Consider the following 20,651-nt stretch of genomic DNA (forward strand, 5'->3'; position numbering starts at 1 on the left):
GCGCCGTGTGGATGAATGGAGCTGGTGCCGAGCTGGAGGAAGCACGATCGTTTCTAGGCTCGGAGGGAGGAAAAGAGGGACTGCAACTTTTTTTTTGCTGAACTTTTTATTCGGTGTAAAGGGGGCGCGGCACACAAAGGGGTGACCTGCTTTATTGTGCGCCCACCTACCGGTCCAAAAAGTTGTAAGAAGTGATCAAAAGGGGCTATGGTTTGTAGGAACCACTATGTTTTATGGGTGATTGTTGGAGGGGGGTGTGGAGGGGACACATGGTGGGTGTGACTTTTGGGGGGGCGTCCCGAGATCTTGAGGATTTTTGGGCAAACTTTTGCCTAAACAATAAGGATTTGTAGAAGTGTTGTATTGATCCTGGAGAGGTGACCATGGAGAATTGGTGGTGTAGTGTTGGAGATGGTCTGGATTGAGGGTGGTCTTGGAGTAGTGTCAAGTTGGGGGTGATGATCTTGGAGAAGTCTTGAATTGAGGGTGGTCTTGGAGAAGTGTTAAATTGGGAGGGATCTAAAAGAAGGGTTAAGTTAGGGATGGTTTGGAGAACTCTTGTATTCTTCTAGATGTGTTGAATTGAGGGTGGTCTTGGAGAAGTGTTAAGTTGGGGGTGATGATCTTGGAGAAGTCTTGAATTGAGGGTGGTCTTGGAGAAGTGTTAAATTGGGAGGGATCTAAAAGAAGGGTTAAGTTGGGGATGGTTTGGAGAACTCTTGTATTCTTCTAGATGTGTTGAATTGAGGGTGGTCTTGGAGAAATGTTAAGTTGGGAGTGGTGGTCTTGGAGGAATCTTGTATTCTTAGAGAAGTGTTGGAGAAGTCTTGCATTCTTGGAGAAGTGTGAGGTTGAGGGTGGTCTTGGAGAAGTGTTGGGGGGTCGTGGAGAAGTACTGAGTAGTTGGTGGTCTTGGAGGAGAAGTGTTGGGGGTGCATACACATAGTCGGGGAAGGGAGGGGGCTCAGTTATCGCTCAGAGGTCGCCGTCGGTGTAGTTCTCAGATTAGGAGGTCACTGTGGTCTCTTCGCTGCTGCCGGTGAATGCGCCCTCCGCAAATGCTTTTTGGGGTAAGGGCTTCCCGGCTACGTATTGACATACAGCAAGCCCAGACCGCAAAAAGATTCGAGAAGGACCTGATCCAGCTTGTCTTCCAGCAGCTCCGGTGCTCCGAGCCCTCCGCAGCCCCTGCCTCCTGCGTCCGCCTCTGCGAGGATCCGGCCACTTCAGCACCTCTGTCCGCGGACAGCTCCCCGCCGCCCGTGTGTGCAGCGCGCGGAGACCGGAGCCGGGAGGAGCTGCCAGCGCTGAGCAGAGGCGCTGCGTAAAGAGGGAACTCTCCCCCTGAGCGCTAAATAAATACATAGCAGCCGGCCTGCCCATTGGCTGCCACTAAAATCGTCATCCGCCAATGGAGAGGAGCCTCACATCCCATTTTCTTTTCGAAAGGGGTAGAGAGAAAACATTTCCATTTTCCAATTATTCAACAAATCCTCCACAGGAGAAGAGATAGTGAAAGGGAGGGTGGTGTACCCCTTTATACGGCCAGGAGGAGGAGGAAGAGCACCACTTTACAGACCCAGAGGAGAAGGATGAACAGCTTTTTATAGAGCCAGAAGAAGAGTAAGTGCTCCCCTTTAAACCCCAGGAAGCGCAGGTGCACCCCTTTATAGACGCAGTGTGAGCAGGTGCACCCCTTTATAGACGAAGTAGAAGCAGGTGCACCCCTTTATAGATCTACAGAAGCAGCTACACCCCAGGAAGCGCAGGTGCACCCCTTTATAGACGCAGTATGAGCAGGTGCACCCCTTTATAGACGAAGTAGAAGCAGGTGCACCCCTTTATAGATCTACAGAAGCAGCTACACCCCAGGAAGCGCAGGTGCACCCCTTTATAGACCAAGAAGAAGTAGCTGCACCCCTTTATAGACCAAGAAGAAGTAGCTACACCCCTTTATAGATCTACAGAAGCAATTACACCCCTTTAAACCCCAGGAAGCGCATGTGCACCCCTTTATAGACCAAGTAGAAGCAGCTGCCCCCCTTTATAGACCAAGTAGAAGTAGCTGCACCCCTTTATAGACCAAGTAGAAGCAGTTGCACCCCTTTATAGACCATTTAGAAGTAGCTAATCCCTTTTTAAACCCAGTAGAAGCAGCTGCACCTCTTTATAGACCAAGTAGAAGTAGCTGCACCCCTTTATAGACCAAGTAGAAGCAGCTGCACCCCTTTATAGACCAAGTAGAAGCAGTTGCACCCCTTTATAGACCAAGGAGAAGTAGCTACACCCTTTTTAGACCCAGTAGAAGCAGCTGCACCCCTTTAAACCACAGATAGCGCAAGTGCACCCCTTTATATAACCAGTAGAAGCAACTGCACCCCTTTTTAGACCCAGTGGAAGCAGGTGCACCCCTTTATAGACCCAGCAGAAGCAGCTGCACCCCTTTATAGCCTCAGCAGAATATGAGCTCACCTTTATAAATTCATAGGTGAGGTAAGAGAGCCCCATTTGTGGATACTAACATTTTAGATAAGGAGTTATTATTAGTAAGAGCACCCCTTTATAATCAGGGGTGGTCAGAGGTTCCTTATTGCATTTCAGTTTGGAGGTAGAGTAGAATATACACATTGGGTTAACTGTCTATTGGTGTTAAGTTAACTCCTTCTATTCCTCTGACACAAAGTCATTACTGTTTCTCTTATCCAGTCCAGAATGGAATCCCCCAAAAACAGCAGCTACCCCCTTCCTGATCCTCCCATAGATATCCCTAACCCCTTCTGTTCATAAATTATCATTTCACAGTGAAATGATGATTGGGACTGCAACTCTTACTAGTTATATAAATAAATATACATATATCAATTGTTGCTACAATAGAGATACAATATAGAGAGAACAACTGTCCCCAAAAAAGTGAAGTGGCCACTTACTTGACAGGTGCAGGGCTCCTCATCACATCTGGGCTTCTGCTCTCTTTAGATGCCATCAACATATGAACAATCCAGAATCCCTCTTGTCCCAGCCAGGTGTGTATATAAGTTACTGTACTGAGTGGGAGGGTCACGATCTTCTAGATTCCTTAACCCCTCCTCTGCCCTGTTTGGAGGAAGGGACCCCCTTGGATCTTGTCTTATTGGATCTCTTGCCTGATATCCCAGTGCAGTGCCCCCCTCCCTGGATCACATCTTATTGGGTGCTGTTGTGTGATACCTTTTGGCTGAGACCCCCTCCCTTCTCCAACTTGCAGCCTCTCATTGGGTATCTGGTAAGTCACGATTCTAGCTCACTCTGGGTGAACTGTGACTGGAGCAGTGACGCAAGCAGCTGGCATTACTCACTTATACAGTCACGACTTGGAAATCCGTGCTGTTTTCACCAACATTACTGCTGCCACCATTCAATTATTTAATAGAATCCTGGGCAGGAGAACTCGTGTGTGTCTGTGGCGCTGAATGGCTGTGGTTAACCCCTTAAAAGCAGGAGAGAAAGCAGATCCCTGCTGCAAAACACCGGGTTACCCTCCTCTGGTGTAGATGGTGCGGATTGTGACGGATGTGTCTGTATGGCGGTACATGTGCGGGTGCAAATCTATATCCAACACACAAAAAAAAACACCCCTCCCCTTCTCGGTGCAGTCTTTCCCTACATGTGCTGTTGCTGTTGTAGACTGTGATCCGTTTGTAAATACGACCACGCAGCCTGGAATCTCAGCAATGTACATAGTGACATCAGTGGGTGTTTTTTTTCTTGCAGAAAATTCCTATCCACAGATGTCTGCGATCTCCAGATCTCTGTCAAGTCGATCATCTTGGAACCCGGTGTTCTGAAAGGTTCTGTCTGCTGTCATTAACCCCTTCCAAGACGGAGGGGAGGGGGGAGGCAAAAAAAAAAATCTGTAGTCTGGCAATGACATCCAGGGGGGATCCTGCAGCTGGAGAGGAGCTTCGGTGCTGAAGGGGTTAAGGACGCCAGCTGCTGCTTCATCTGATTACTGATTTCTGGCATAAGAAGCCACAGGAGCTCGAATGGAGGTTTGTACAACTCTGATTTCTCTAATATTGCAATTTGCAGCTGAGTTACTGTTATTGTTCGGGTCACTATTAAAATATTGGATTTCTACATGCAAATGTCACATATATAAATATATAAACCTATTCCTGCAAGAGTAAAATATTCCCTGATGCACCTACTCACAACATATATATATATATATATATATATATATATATATATATATATATATATATATATATATATACATATATATATATTTATTTATAGATATATATCTATTGTTATATATATATATATATAATATATATATATATATATATAAAACACTGACATATACACTCACTCATACGCTCAGCATCTTCAGGGACCAGAGTCTTAAATAGAGAAGAAAAGAGGTGGGAGGAGGAGAGGATCTAAATAAAGCAACCTCCAGCATCAGGAATAAGTCATTCAAATACAAGGCGGGAAGATAAGGCTGGTGAAAGAGGTAGAGGATGGTGAGGAGCCTTCATCTAGATCCCTGCTCCTTATGCTTCTTTTCTCCAGTCTTCCTTCTCCTTGCATAGTTGCTTGTGTGGTGTAAATGGTGTAAGCACAAGAAGCTGGGAAATCTCCACTGTTGTTTTCAGCACTGCTCAGCTGGACAGCTCCTGCATCAGAGCGCTCAGCTCCAGCACTGCACAGCTCCGAGATTAGAGCGTTCAGTACTGCACAGCTCCGAGATTAGAGCGTTCAGTACTGCACAGCACCTGAATCATTGGGCTCAGCACTGCACAGCTCCGGAATCAGAGCGCTCAGCACTGCATAGCTCCGAGATCAGAGCGCTCAGTACTGCACAGCTCCTCAATCAGTGGGCTCAGTACTGCACAGCTCCGGGATCAGAGCGCTCAGCACTGCACAGCTCCGGATCAGAGCGCAAAGCACTGCACAGCTCCTGGATTAGAGCGCTCAGCACTGCACAGCTCCGGGATCAGAGCGCTCAGCACTGCACAGCTCCGGGATCAGAGCGCTCAGCACTGCACAGCTCCGGGATCAGAGCGCTCAGCACTGCACAGCTCCGGATCAGAGCGCTCAGCACTGCACAGCTCCGGGATCAGAGCGCTCAGCACTGCACAGCTCCGGAATCAGAGCGCTCAGCACTGTACAGCTCCGGGATCAGAGCGCTCAGCACTGCACAGCTCCGGAATCAGAGAGCTCAGCACTGCACAGCTCTGGATCAGAGCGCTCAGCACTGCACAGCTCCGGAATCAGAGCGCTCAGCACTGCACAGCTCCGGGATCAGAGCGCTCAGCACTGCACAGCTCCGGGATCAGAGCGCTCAGCACTGCACAGCTCCGGGATCAGAGAGCTCAGCACTGCACAGCTCTGGGATCAGAGCGCTCAGCACTGCACAGCTCCGGAATCAGAGCGCTCAGCACTGCACAGCTCCGGAATCAGAGCGCTCAGCACTGCACAGCTCCGGGATCAGAGCGCTCAGCACTGCACAGCTCCGGAATCAGAGAGCTCAGCACTGCACAGCTCCGGAATCAGAGCGCAAAGCACTGCACAGCTCCTGGATTAGAGCGCTCACCACTGCACAGCTCCGGGATCAGAGCGCTCAGCACTGCACAGCTCCGGAATCAGAGCGCTCAGCACTGCACAGCTCCGGAATCAGAGAGCTCAGCACTGCACAGCTCCGGGATCAGAGCGCTTCTCCTCTTCTCCAGCCTGGTGGCTTCTTTCGCAGAAAAACATCTCGAAATTCCGTAAAAATAGGAATATTCGGAGACTCCACAGCGCCGGCAGCCGGTCGGGAAGAGAGGAAAATCTGCAGCCTCTATCGATTGTGAGATGTAATGCTGGGAGATTCCCATTCTCCTCCTAGAACCCCCTCACTACATTGTACACATGCAGCCAATACCCAGCCCTTTATACAGCACAGAATCAGCAACATAACAATCACCATTAACAGCAGCAGCAATGCAAGATCAGGAGAATGCAAACAATGCACAGAATACAGAGTATATATATATACATATATAGAGAATGTCAGGGGGTCTACAGCAAAGCATTCACATCACTTACCGTGTCTGGGAATCCTGAGTATACAGAAAGAGAGAAAGAAAGAGAGAAAGAAAGAGGGAAAGAAAGAGGGAAAAAAAGAGGGAAAATCCGACAATTAATATCAGGGCTAAAAATAAGAGTAAATGTAGAATAGAGGCGCTGCTGCCGGGGCTCTGCTGCCTGCGCCGCTTTTTATACCAGTGAAACCCTCAGTCTATTTCTGGCGCACAATCAAAACCCTGATGCTATTTTTAGGCTGAAAAAAAAAAATCCACACACACAAACAGTGCACACAGTCACATCCAGAGGTGCCGTCTCATTGGAGCCCACCCCCAGCCCCGATCCGCGCCCCCCTTCTTCTATGCAGTTGATACATTGTTGCAATATTGTATTTGATTTTCGCCCATAGATCGGCTCTGCCCTGTCCCTACCTCTGCTGTCTCCATTGCCTCCTCCTGTTCTGCCTGTTGCAGGCAGCAGAATCATTCTTGGGTGTTTCTATCTAGAATTGTTTATTTACCGGGATTATTAACCCTTTCCCTGGTTGCTGTGCAGCCTCTGTCCTGAGATCCCCTCTCTGCAATGTGTGTGTGTGTGGATGTGGATGGATTTTTCTTTTTTTTCTTCTCCCTCCCCAGTATTTATATTTGGAGCTGAGAGGTTCTATAAATGGATCTTGGTTTCTGGTGGGTGAGTTGTGGTATTTTGGGAGGGGATGTCCCAGTAATCCACTACACAAGGGATGCAGGGTGTGATGGAGGAGGGTGGGGGGAATTAAACAGTGCACATTGCAGGCAGCCTGCATCCAACCTGCTTCCCCCTCTGGAAGCTGCGTCAGTTCCAACTATTTACGTCACGTTCAGAGTCCCCTCTTCAGAGGATCAGGCTGCAAGGGATGAGGCTGAGCTCAAAATGGCTCTGAATACAGAGGATCCCTGTGCATAAGGGATGCAATGCTTGTGGTTGGGTATACAAAGGTGGGGGGCATGAACATAAGGAAGATCTGCAATGCCTGAGCCCAGATCCGCGCTTCATCCATTAGATTTGTAAGGAAAACAGCCTAGTCTCCCGGGGTGACGCAAATAACAGTCTATGGCGCTGCCTCCTGCGCCCACGCACTGCACTCAGACTCCCACGCTATCAGTACAGCACAGATTCCCAGACTGTGAACATAGCATCTCCCTTCTTGTTCCCAAACACAAACAAACATTCTCTGCTCCAAGATCAGGCATATGCACCGACTACACTGGCAATGGCTGGTGGATAGCGCCATTAACTCCAAATATTACATTATTCTCATTCATAAATTTACCTTTTTCTATATTATAATATACCAGCTAGTTGGTGCTTCTGTCTGTACATGGTCAATCAAGTGTATTTTGCCAACAAATGAGTTTGAGGGGCCCACCGGGGAATTCTCCGGCTCCCCAGTGGGCCAGTCCGAGCCTGGTTGCAGGATATATGGATGTTGATTGGGAATACGCAAGGTTGTGTTTATAAAGGGAGTGTGAGGGCCCACCAGGGAATTCTCCGGCTCCCCAGTGGGCCAGTCCGAGCCTGGTTGCAGGATATATGGATGTTGATTGGGAATACCCAAGGTTGTGTTTAAAAAAGGGAGTGTGAGAGTCCACCGGGGAATTCTCCGGCTCCCCGGTGGGCCAGTCCGAGCCTGGTTGCAGGATATATGGATGTTGATTGGGAATACGCAAGGTTGTGTTTATAAAGGGAGTGTGAGGGCCCACCAGGGAATTCTCCGGCTTCCCAGTGGGCCAGTCCGAGCCTGGTTGCAGGATATATGGATGTTGATTGGGATTACCCAAGGTTGTGTTTAAAAAAGGGAGTGTGAGAGTCCACCGGGGAATTCTCCGCTCCCCGGTGGGCAAGTCCAAGCCTGGTTGCAGGATATATGGATGTTGGTTGGGAATACCCAAGGTTGTGTTTATAAAGGGAGTGTGAGGGCCCACCGGGGTATTCTCCGGCTCCCCGGTGGGCCAGTCCAAGACTGGTTGCAGGATATGTGGATGTTGGTTGGGAATACCCAAGGTTGTGTTTATAAAGGGAGGCACTGGCTACACTGGAGGCAATGGCTGGTGGATGGCAGTATGACACCATTAACTTCAAATATTGCAAATATTACATTACCCTCATTCATAAATTTACCTTTTTCTATATTATAATATACCGGCTAGTTGGTGCTTCTATCTGTACATAGTCAATCAAGTGTATTTTGCCAACAACTTGAGTTTGAGGGGCCCACCAGGGAATTCTCCGCCTCCCCAGTGGGCCAGTCCGAGCCTGGTTGCAGGATATATGGATGGTGGTTGGGAGTATCCAAGGTTGTGTTTAAAAAAGGGAGTGTGAGGGTTCCCTGGGGAATTCTCCGCCTCTCCGGTGGGCCAGTCCGAACCTGGTTGCAGGATATATGGATGTTGATTGGGAATACTCAAGGTTGTGTTTAAAAAAGGGAGTGTGAGAGTCCACCGGGGAATTCTCCGGCTCCCCGGTGGGCCAGTTCGAGCCTGATTGCAGTGTATATGGATGTTAGTTGGGAATACCCAAGGTTGTGTTTAAAAAAGGGAGTGTGAGGGCCCACCGGGGAATTCTCTGGCTCCCCGGTGGGCCAGTTCGAGCCTGTCTGTAGTTCATATCGATGTTGGTTGGGAATACCCAAGGTTGTGTTTAAAAAAGGGAGAGTGAGGGCCCACCGGGGAATTCTCTGGCTCCCTGGTGGGCCAGTCCAAGACTGGTTGCAGGATATATTTATGTTGGTTGGGAATACCCAAGGTTGTGTTTATAAAGGGAGGCACTGGCTACACTGGAGGCAATGGCTGGTGGATGGCAGTGTGGCGCTATTAACTCCAAATATTGCAAATATTACATTACCCTCATTCAAAAATTTACCTTTTTCAATATTATAATATACCAGCTAGTTGGTGCTTCTGTCTGTACATAGTTAATCAAGTGTATTTTGCCAACAACTGAGTTTGAGGGCCCACCGGGGAATTCTCCGGCTCCCCAGTGGGCCAGTCCGAGCCTGCTTGCAGGATATATGGATGTTGGTTGGGAATACCCAAGGTTGTGTTTAAAAAAGGGAGTGTGAGGGTCCACCGGGAAATTCTCCGCCTCCCCGGTGGGCCAGTCCGAACCTGGTTGCAGGATATATGGATGTTGGTTGGGAATACCCAAGGTTGTGTTTAAAAAAGGGAGTGTGAGGGCCCACCGGGAAATTATCCGGATCCCCAGTGGGCCAGTCCGAGCCTGGTTGCAGGATATATGGATGTTGGTTGGGAATACACAAGGTTGTGTTTAAAAAAAGGAGTGTGAGGGTCCACTGGGGAATTCTCCAGCTCCTCAGTGGGCCAGTCCGAGCCTGGTTGCAGGATATATGGATGTTGGTTGGGAATACCCAAGGTTGTGTTTAAAAAAGGGAGTGTGAGGGCCCACCGGGGAATTGTCCGGCTCCCCGGTGGGCCAGTCCGAGCCTGGTTGCAGGATATATGGATGTTGGTTGGGAATACCCAAGGTTGTGTTTATAGAGGGAGCAGCAAATACAGTGAATGTTATAGATAATAATCATGAAAGAGAGATTAGCACCTCATTACCTTAAAGGACCCAATGAATATGAAAAAAAATATAGGAATTGCTAATATAAGTCACACATATCTATGCAGATGTTGCTGGTGGTTAAAAAAGGGAGTGTGAGGGCCTACCAGGGAATTCTCTGGCTCCCCGGTGGGCCAGTCTGAGCCTGGTTGCAGGATATATGGATGTCGGTTGGGAATACCCAAGGTTGTGTTTATAAAGGGAGCAGCAAATACAGTGAATGTTAGAGATAATGATCATGAATGAGAGATTAGCACCTCATTACCTTAAAGGACCCAATGAATATAAAAAAAAATAGGAATTGCTAATATAAGTCACACATATCTATGCAGATGTTGCTGGAGGTTCCTAGCATTGACTTTATGCAACAAGGGAGTGGCAGATAATTCTTTCTTCCCAGTAAAGAATCTAGAAGTCATTCCCTCCCCAGCCAAAAATTGCTAATAACAGGGGGCATAAGATTGTATTTTCTGTAAAGCTTTACATAGTTATATAGGTTGAAAAAAGACCTAGGTCCATCTAGTTCAACCTTCCTCCACCAATTATGCATTTTGTCATTAAGTCATTAAAGGGAATCTGTCACCCTTTTCAATTGTTTTAAATGATTAAATCCTCTTTTATATCTTCGATCTTCCAGGCTATGGGGTGTGCTCTGTCTGGAAGATAAGCCTGTCTCTGGTCTTCATTATGCAGGATTTTTCCTCTTCTTCCATGGAGTCCCTGTGATGTGAGGTGCATGGCCGGAAATTTCACCCCATGCGCATTCTGCCTGCCATCCCTCCCTTCACTGTTCTTCCCTTCTGAGGGCACAGGCCCTAATTTTGCAGTGCGCAGGCGCTGGGGAGTCACTGCTGCGTCACAGTGCATGGAGGGACGCCAGGCAGAATGCACAGGCGTGGGATTTTCCGGCCGTACACATGACGTCACAGGGACTCTGAAGAGAAGGGGAGGAAAAATCCTGAATAACGAAGACCGGAGGCAGGGTTGCGCCCCATAGCCTGGAAGATATAAGATATAGAAGAGGATTTTTACCAAATGACTCCGCATCCAGGAGGCATACAGGAGTGGCTAATTTCACTTTTATGCCACCTGTATGCCCATATTAATAACTAAAAAAAAGCAAAAGGGTGACAGATTCCCTTTAAAAGTGTCCTCCATGACTATGCCATTAAAGAGCTATCATATTAATGCAAAAAAAATGACTCCTATTAATGCAAAAATTGATAGACATGGGGCATAAGAAGTCAGACCCCTACCAAATAAAAGTGCCTTTTTTTCACCACAAGTCGTCAATCAATGCTATAGGCTCTGAGACCTCGTTAGTGGAATCTTTGGTGTAAAATAGTTACTTTCTTGAAGGGGATGTATGAGACTTTATAGGGAAAATGACTCCAATTATTGCAATGATCTTTTTATTACAGGGCACCACATTCTTGTCGGCTATCACAGAAGTTTTAAAAATGTTTATTTTTTTTCTTACAGGTGTGGTGTCTTTTTAGGATCATGGTGCACAGTGGTGATCTACATTAGTACATAGTAATTAGAATGCATTTTGTATAAAATGACAATAGTAAATCCTTTCTTCTAGGACACATTGTGCACATGCAGTGGTTTGCAGCAGACAAGTTTCTTCAGAGGCTCCCAGTGCGGATTTGACCAAGAGGGTTGATGGTAATAATATCACTGAATACAATATGTAAAAAAATATTTGCACAAATGTGACAAAGATCAGTTATTTAAATAACTGTAAAAAGTATTAGGAAGGTAAAATTTGTTTTCCAAAATGAGCGGATTGCTTTTGTGTCTGCGCCTCGATCCGTGCAGCGATGTCCTGGAACGTTGCCCCCGAAACGCGAGTTATGAGCCCAAATTGCGGAGTGAGCGCCATCGCTATAATTTAAGGAGGTCTTGTTGCTCGCTGTCTTCTCCACCTTGTTCCTTGATGTGCAGGGGTCTGAAGACATTTTCCTAAAAATTCAACTGGAGCAATTAAAGGGACAAGCAAAATTTGAATGTAATATTGAGTTTATTATATACAGTATAATCAAATACAGATGTGTCGTGGATTATTATATAGTCTGAAGACCGCGCGTGCAGCTGTTCTGTATGTCTAGTTGTATCTGATATACACAGCTCTAATTGTTGGAGGTGGTAATTATTTAAATAATTGATCTTTGTCACATATGTGCAAATATGTTTTTTTTTACATATTATAGTACAATTAATTTCCGTTTTATAAATGTATTTGTTCTGTTTTGCAGCATTTGGCCAAGTGTGGGACTTATTCAAAACAATGATAATATCAATTGTGCAATGGTGTAAGGTGCGTAATTTGCAGCCAGAGCCTAAAGCTTGAGGAGGCCCAAACGCCTGTGTGCCACATAGGAGGAAAGCAGAGCTGAAAGTGGACATTTACAGTAAAGGTGGGTGTGGACGGGGTACAGATACACACGTGGTCAAAATTGTTGGTCCCCCTCACCCCTCGTTTAATGGAAGAAAAACCCACAATGGTCACAGAAATAACTTGAATCTGACAAAAGTAATAATAATAAAAAAATCTATGAAAATGAACAAATGAAAGTCAGACATTGCTGCTTTTCTGCTTCCACAGAATTAAAAAAAAATAAAACTCATGAAATCGGCCTGGACAGAAATGATGGCGCCTTCCTTCTCCTCTTCCCACTGCTCCTTCTCCTCCTCCTGCTCCTCCTGCTTCTCCTCCTCCTTCTCCTCCTCCTCCTTCTCCTCTTCCCCCTCCTCCTTCTCCTCCTCCTCCTTCTCCTCTTCCCCCTCCTCCTTCTCCTGCTCCTCCTCCTCCTTCTCCTCTTCCCCCTGCTCCTGCTCCTCCTTCTCCTTCTCCTCCTCCTCCTGCTCCTCCTCCTTCTCCTCCTCCTCCTTCTCCTGCTCCTCCTTCTCCTCTTCCCCCTCCTCCTTCTCCTCTCCCCCCTCCTCTTCCTCCTTCTCCTTCTCCTCTTCCCCCAGCTCCTGCTCCTCCTTCTCCTCCTCCTCCTCTTCCCCCTCCTCCTTCTCCTCTTCCCCCTCCTCCTTCCCCTCTTCCCCCTCCTCCTCCTGCTCCTCCTCCTGCTCCTCCTCCTCCTCCTCATTCTCCTCCTCCTTCTCCTCTTCCCCCTCCTCCTCCTCCTTTCCCTCCTTCTCCTCCTCCTCCTCCTGCTCCTCCTCCTCCTCCTTCTCCTCCTTCTCCCCCTTCTCCTCCTCCTCTTCCTTCCTTCCATAACTTAATATTTTGTTGCACAACCTTTTGAGGCAATCACTGCAATCAAACGATTCCTGTATCTGTCAATGAGACGTCTGCACCTCTCGACGGGTATTTTGGCCGCTCCTCAAAAGCAAGCTGCTTCAGTTGTCTGGTGTTTGAAGGTCATTATCCTGTTGCAAGACCCATGACCAGCAACTGAGATCAAGCTTTCTGACACTGGGCAGCACATTTCTCTCTAGAATCCCTTGATAGTCTTGAGATTTCATTGTACCCTGCACAGATTCAAGACACCCTGTGCCAGATGCAGCAAAGCAGCCCCAGAACATAACAGAGCCTCCACCATGTTTCACAGTAGGGACAGTGTTCTTTTCTTGATATGCTTCATTTTTCCGTCTGTGAACATAGAGCTCATGTACCTTGCCAAAAAGTTCAATTTTTGTCCCATGTGTCCATATGACATTCTCCAAGAAGCTTTGTGGCTTGTCAACATTTAGTTTGGAAAATTTCAGTCTGGCTTTTTTATGATCTTTTTCAACAATGGTGTCCTCCTTGGTCGTCTCCCATGAAGTCCACTTTGGCTCAAACAATGACGGATGGTGCGATCTGACACTTATGTTCCTTGAGCTTGAAGTTCTTGTGGGCTTTTTTGTTACCATTCATATTATCCGTCTCTTTAATTTGTCATCAATTTTCCTCCTGCGGCCACGTCCAGGGAGGTTGGCAACAGTCCGATGGATCTTAAATTTCTGAATAATATGTGCAACTGAGTTCACAGGAACATCAATCTGCTTGGAGATGGTCTTATAACTTTTACCTTTAACATGCTTGTCTATAATTTTCTTTCTAACCTCCTGAGACAACTCTTCCCATCGCTTCTTCTGGTCCATGTTGAGTGTGGTACACACCATGTCACCAAAACGCACAGTGAGTATCTGTAGCCCTATATACAGGTCCACTGACTGATTACAAGACTGTAGACACCTGTGATGCTAATTAGTGGACACACCTTGATTTAACATGTCCCTTTTGTCACATTATGTTCAGGGGTGCCATCATTTCTGTCCAGGCCTGTTTCATGAGTTTAATTTTTTTTTTTTAATTCTGTGGAAGCAGAAAAGCAGCAATTTCTGACTTTCATTTGTTCATTTTCATAGTTTTTTTTTTTTATTTATTATTACTTTTGTCAGATTCAGTTATTTCTGTGACCATTGTGGGTTTTTATTTCATTAAGCAAGGGATACCAACATTTTTGACCACGTGTGCAATACATTGGGACACAGAGCTGCAATCTAAAACTCTGCAGCTACATTTATACAATTTTTGCATTTAGCTCATATCCTCTCATTGTCATTAGTAGTGCTCTACGGTGTAGTGTAGACCAATGCAAGACTATTAATGTCTCAAGAGCAGTCTGGTCCTTTATTACACTACTTATATCAGGTCAGTGTGCTATAGTCCTGCATCATGTATGGAACTACATCGGCATATAACAGTCGAGCAATGGACTACATCCAAATTCCAGAACAGTCTAATGTTAGACGATCACAATTCTAGAACCGTCCAGTACATCAAGGTAACCAAAACTCTGGTAATTGCCCATGTAGCCATATGAAAACAGTGTAGTGCTAGAAAATACACATAATATTATGGAAATTGTCACACATCATTATAAACAATACAAGAATCATGAATGTTCTAGAATTATGCAGCAGAAGAACAATAAGGTGTCCTTAAAGTAAGGACAGTGCGTATAACATATTATGTTACTATTAGTATGTTTATTATCTCTAATGGGAAAGCAAATAAAAACTAACATATGAAGCCAGGATGACGCCGTGTGTCAAAGACTGTTACTACACACATTTAGTTATTTATCTAATACTGATCCTGAGTTACCTCCTGTATTATACTCCAGAGCTGCACTCACTATTCTGCTGGTGCAGTCACTGTGTACATACATTACATTACTGATCCTGAGTTACATCCTGTATTATACTCCAGAGCTGCACTCACTATTCTGCTAGTGCAGTCACTGTGTACATACATTACATTACTGATCCTGAGTTACATCCTGTATTATACTCCAGAGCTGCAAACACTAGTCTGCTGGTGCAGTCACTGTGTGACACTATTTATTCTGTATTAATCCTGTGTTACTGCAGAGCTGCACTCACTATTCTGCTGAAGTTACTGTGACATACAGTACATTACTTATCCTGTACTAATAGTGAGTTACATCCTGTATTATACTCCAGAGCTGCACTCACTATTCTGCTGGTGCAGTCACTGTGTACATACATTGCATTACTTATTCTGTACTGATCCTTAGTTACATCCTGTATTACACTCCAGAGCTGCAAACACTAGTCTGCTGGTGCAGTAACTATGTGACACTATTTATTCTGTATTAATCCTGTGTTACTGCAGAGCTGCACTCACTATTCTGCTGAAGTTACTGTGACATACAGTACATTACTTATCCTGTACTAATAGTGAGTTACATCCTGTATTATACTCCAGAGCTGCACTCACTATTCTGCTGGTGCAGTCACTGTGTACATACATTACATTACTTATTCTGTACTGATCCTTGGTTACATCCTGTATTATACTCCAGAGCTGCACTCACTAGTCTGCTGGTGGAGTCACTGTGTGACACTACTTATTTTGTACTAATCCTGTGTTACTCCAGAGCTGCACTCACTATTCTGCTGAAGTTACTGTGCACATACAGTACATTACTTATCCTGTGCTGATCCTGAGTTACCTCCTGTATTATAATCCAGAGCTGCACTCACTATTCTGCTGGTGCAGTCACTGTGTATATACATTACTTTCCTTATCCCGTACCGATCCTGCGTTACATCTTTTATTATACTCCAGAGCTGCACTGATCTGCTGGTGCCATCACTGTGTACATACATTACATTACTGATCCTGAGTTACATCCTGTATTATACTCCAGAGCTGCAGTCACTATTCTGCTGGTGCAGTCTCTGTATACATAGATTACATTACCGATCATGCACTTATCCTGAGTTATATCTAGTATTATGCTCCAGAGCTGCACTCACTATTCTACTGGTGCATGCACTATGTTCATACATTACTCATCTTATACTGATCCTGAGTCACATCCTGTATTATACTCCAGAGCTGCACTCGCTAGTCTTCTGGAGGGGTCACTGTGTATATACATTACTTATTCTGTACTGATCTTGAGTTACATTGTGCATTATACTTCAGAGCTGAATTCCCTATACTGCTTGTGAAATCACTGTGTACATAGATTACATTACCGATCATGCACTTATCCTGAGTTATATCTAGTATTATGCTCCAGAGCTGCACTCACTGTTCTGCTGGTGCATGCTCTGGTTCTTACATTACTCATCTTATACTGATCCTGAGTTACATCCTGTATTATATTCCAGAGCTGCACTCGCTAGTCTTCAGGAGGGGGTAACTGTGTATATACATTACTTATTCTGTACTGATCTTGAGTTAGATTGTGCATTATACTTCAGAGCTGAATTCACTATACTGCTTGTGAAGTCACTGTGTACATACAGTACGTATCCTGAACTGACCTTGGGGTATATCCTGTATTCGCTACAGAGCTGCACTTCTAGTTCTCCTGGTGGAGTCATTGTGTGCATACATTACATTCAAATTGGCTGAACCTTAATGGAAATGTACAGCTAATTTTCCATTCATGACTGTTGAAAAAATGATACTTTTCAGAATAGGCTTTATGACCACATTAAATATGAAGGAGGCTCTGTGATTACAGCTCTGAAGCCTTCAAAAGTGTGAATGCATCTCGCAATTATTATACAAGCTGTCAGTGAGAATCAGGTCAAATTAAAGGGAACCTGTCACCACTTTTTTGCCCTAGAAGCTGCGGCCACCACCACCGACAAGAGGCGGCGCCGGCATCGGAGAACAGAGAAGCCCATAAGGCCCACCGAGCGACCATTAGGTGAGTATTATAAAGTGTTTTTTTATGTTATAACCCCGGCCTGGGCTCTTATATACAGCATGTTAGAATGCTATATATATAAGAACCCGGTGGTGGTGGCTGCAGCTTATACGCCAAAAAAGTGGTGACAGGTTCCCTTTAAGTAATAAACCAAAGCATGGAAGAGGAGGCTGTAAAACATTAGGAAAATGAGACTTCTTTCCTTCTTTTTTCTCAAAGAGCGCCTCTCTTGTTCACAGGCTGTTTCTGGTATTGCAGCTTATCCCTAATACTGGAACACCACACATTGCATATGGATCAGAGCAATGATTCTAGTTAAAGGGAATCTGTCACCAGATTTTTGCTCCCCAATCTGAGAGCAGCACAATCTAGAGACAGAGACCCTGATTCCAGCGATGTGTCACTTACTGCACTGCTTAGTGTAGTTTCGATGTCTTCAAAGTAGGAGGAGAAAAAGGGGTTAATCTCCCGCGCAATCCGCAAGAATGAGATGTAGAAATGTTGATAAATTATTAACTCTTTTATTCCATAGATCTACGCGTTTCGAGGTGTAAAAACCTCTTCCTCAGGATCAGAAAGGCATTGTTGATATTCTGGTCCTGAGGAAGAGGTTTTTACACCTCGAAACGCGTAGACCTATGGAATAAAAGAGTTATTAATTTATCAACATTTCTACATCTCATTCTGGCGGATTGCGCGGGATTAACCACTTTTTCTCCTCCTACTTTGAAGTCACTTTCCACGTGGGGCCGCGGAAGCCGCCATTATCTCATGCTATCTATGCTGGTTTTGACCCTTCACAACCACAATTGGTGAGTGTATTATACTATATACTACCTCGCTGTTTATCTGGTAAGACCCTATCAGCGCTTCTGTTTTCTAGCTATATTACTAGTGTAGTTTTGATGAAATCAGAAAACATTGATTTTATTAAAATGACAGCAAGCAGCCCAGTAAGTGACACATCGCTGGAATCAGGGTCTCTGTCTCTATCTTATGCTGCTCTCAGATCTGGTAACAGATTGCCTTTAAAGAGACCAGCTGGAGTAAGGCTATATCCCATAAGAACAGTAAAGTATGTAAACTAGCTCTCCTCCAGAAGGAAGAAACATGACAAATATGAGCTGTTTCTTCCTTTTGGAGGAGAGCTGATTTGCATTCTTCATCTGACTGCCGGATTTGTGCCATGTTGGTCGTCCTCTTATTGATTCCATCACTTTCTCCAGTTTATTGCATGTTTTCACACTTACCAGTCATCGCCTTAGGCCGCTGCGGTCGTCTGTGAACCAAAATGGTAAATATTATCCCGGGATATGAACTTATTAACTTGACAATTAAAGGGGATTGAGTCCTATTATGTTACTTAATAAGTCCCCAATATTCCGTCTGAGATTTGTCTGTTTATTGAAAATTATCTAAACATTGCATATTACACATCACCCCCGGGCAAGATTCGGCAAGGGGGCGGCATCATCCAGACGGGACAGCACCCTCCAACTAGTCATGTAAGGGTTAAAGAACCTAAGAAGAGCCTAAACTGTTGTCCCCATCCGATTATGAGAAGGTTCCACTCACAGCACTTTATGCATTATTCACTTGTTTGTATATTGATATTATTGTGTTCTATCCTATAAACTTTGTTTTGCATTTTCTTACTTTGTATCGCCTTGTTTCTATAATGCAAAATGATATATATACTGCCCTGCCCCCCCCCCCAGTGCTGCCGCCTCAGTCTTTGTGGCAACAGTTTGTTTGCTTTCTATTTATTGTGATATTTAAATAAACATTGATACAATTGTTACTTCTGGCGACTTTGTAACATTTTTATGCAGCTGCTACATTTATACATTTAACTAATGAAGATAGACAAAGAGATAGGGGTCCATTTTTGTCCTACTGGGCTGAGAATTTTCTGACCATAAAAGAATTTATAACACTTCTAGGCATGCTCAGTAGTGGAAAAACCGGATCCGGCCCATGATTCCGGTGTTTGCCGGATCCGGCGCCCATAGACTTTACACCATGCCGCACAGTGCCGCATCCGACGCTCATAGACTTACATTATACACCGTGCCGCATCCGGCGCCCATAGACTTACATTATACACCGTGCCACACAGTGCCGCATCCAGTGCCCATAGACTTACAGTATACACCGTGCCGCATCCGGCGCCCATAGACTTACATTATACACCATGCCACACAGTGCCGCATCCGGCGGTCATAGACTTACATTATACACCATGCCGCACAGTGCCGCATCCAGTGCCCATAGACTTACATTATACACCGTGCCGCACAGTGCCGCATCCAGTGCCCATAGACTTACATTATACACCGTGCCGCACAGTGCCGCATCCAGTGCCCATAGACTTACATTATACACTGTGCCGCATCCAGCGCCCATAGACTTACATTATACACCATGCCGCACAGTGCCGCATCCGGCGCCCATAGACTTACATTATACACCATGCTGCACAGTGCCGCATCCGGCGCTCATAGACTTACATTATACACCATGCCGCACAGTGCTGCATCCGGCGCTCATAGACTTACATTATACACCATGCCGCACAGTGCCGCATCCAGCACCCATAGACCTACATTATACACCATGCCGCACAGTGCCGCATCCGGCGCTCATAGACTTACATTATACACCATGCTGCACAGTGCCGCATCCAGTGCCCATAGACTTACATTATACACCATGCCGCACAGTGCCGCATCCAGTGCCCATAGACTTACATTATACACCATGCCGCACAGTGCCGCATCCGGCGCCCATAGACTTACATTATACACCATGCCGCACAGTGCCACATCCGACGCTCATAGACTTACATTATACACCATGCCGCACAGTGCCGCATCCGGCGCCCATAGACTTACATTATACACCATGCCGCACAGTGCCACATCCGACGCTCATAGACTTACATTATACACCATGCTGCACAGTGCTGCATCCGGCGCTCATAGACTTACATTATACACCATGCCGCACAGTGCCGCATCCAGTGCCCATAGACTTACATTATACACCATGCCGCACAGTGCTGCATCCGGCGCTCATAGACTTACATTATACACCATGCCGCACAGTGCCGCATCCGGCGCCCATAGACTTACATTATACACCATGCCGCACAGTGCCACATCCGACGCTCATAGACTTACATTATACACCATGCTGCACAGTGCTGCATCCGGCGCTCATAGACTTACATTATACACCATGCCGCACAGTGCCGCATCCGGCGCCCATAGACTTACATTATACACCGTGCCGCACAGTGCCGCATCCGGTGCTCATAGACTTACATTATACACCGTGCCGCACAGTGCCGCATCCAGTGCCCATAGACTTACATTATACACCGTGCCGCACAGTGCCGCATCCAGTGCCCATAGACTTACATTATACACTGTGCCGCATCCAGCGCCCACAGACTTACATTATACACCATGCCGCACAGTGCCGCATCCGGCGCCCATAGACTTACATTATACACCGTGCCGCACAGTGCTGCATCCGGTGCTCATAGACTTACATTATACACCACACCGCACAGTGCTGCATCCGGCGCCCACAGACTTACATTATACACCATGCCGCACAGTGCCGCATCCGGCGCCCATAGACTTACATTATACACCATGCCGCACAGTGCCGCATCCGGCGCCCACAGACTTACATTATACACCATGCCGCACAGTGCCGCATCCAGCGCCCACAGACTTACATTATACACCATGCCGCACAGTGCCGCATCCGGCGCCCATAGAC

General features: G+C 46.0%; 2 long non-coding RNA genes across 9 annotated transcripts in view; one reads left to right on the forward strand and one right to left on the reverse strand.

Moving 5' to 3' along the window:
- The window catches only part of LOC142254519 (uncharacterized), a 145,870-nt gene that overhangs the window by 117,159 nt on the left and 8,060 nt on the right, over nucleotides 1-20,651 (reverse strand). For 4 of the 7 annotated variants that reach the window (XR_012727247.1, XR_012727246.1, XR_012727241.1 and 1 more), the window contains exon 1: nucleotides 6,079-6,245. This is a non-coding gene — a long non-coding RNA (uncharacterized LOC142254519). Of the gene's footprint in view, nucleotides 1-2,930; nucleotides 3,232-6,078; nucleotides 6,246-6,488; nucleotides 6,769-20,651 lie in introns of those variants that run through there. The other 3 variants (XR_012727244.1, XR_012727245.1, XR_012727243.1) reach the window with 3 other exon arrangements.
- LOC142254520 (uncharacterized) lies at nucleotides 1,502-17,285 on the forward strand. 2 transcript variants are annotated; one of them, XR_012727248.1, is made up of 5 exons: nucleotides 1,502-1,623; nucleotides 3,754-4,031; nucleotides 11,249-11,331; nucleotides 11,922-12,083; nucleotides 16,776-17,285. It is a non-coding gene; the product is annotated as an uncharacterized LOC142254520 (long non-coding RNA). The 2 variants fall into 2 exon arrangements; XR_012727249.1 differs by having other exon boundaries at nucleotides 16,779-17,285.

This window comes from Anomaloglossus baeobatrachus, chromosome 10, assembly GCF_048569485.1.
Source record: "Anomaloglossus baeobatrachus isolate aAnoBae1 chromosome 10, aAnoBae1.hap1, whole genome shotgun sequence".
Lineage (NCBI taxonomy): Eukaryota > Metazoa > Chordata > Amphibia > Anura > Aromobatidae > Anomaloglossus > Anomaloglossus baeobatrachus.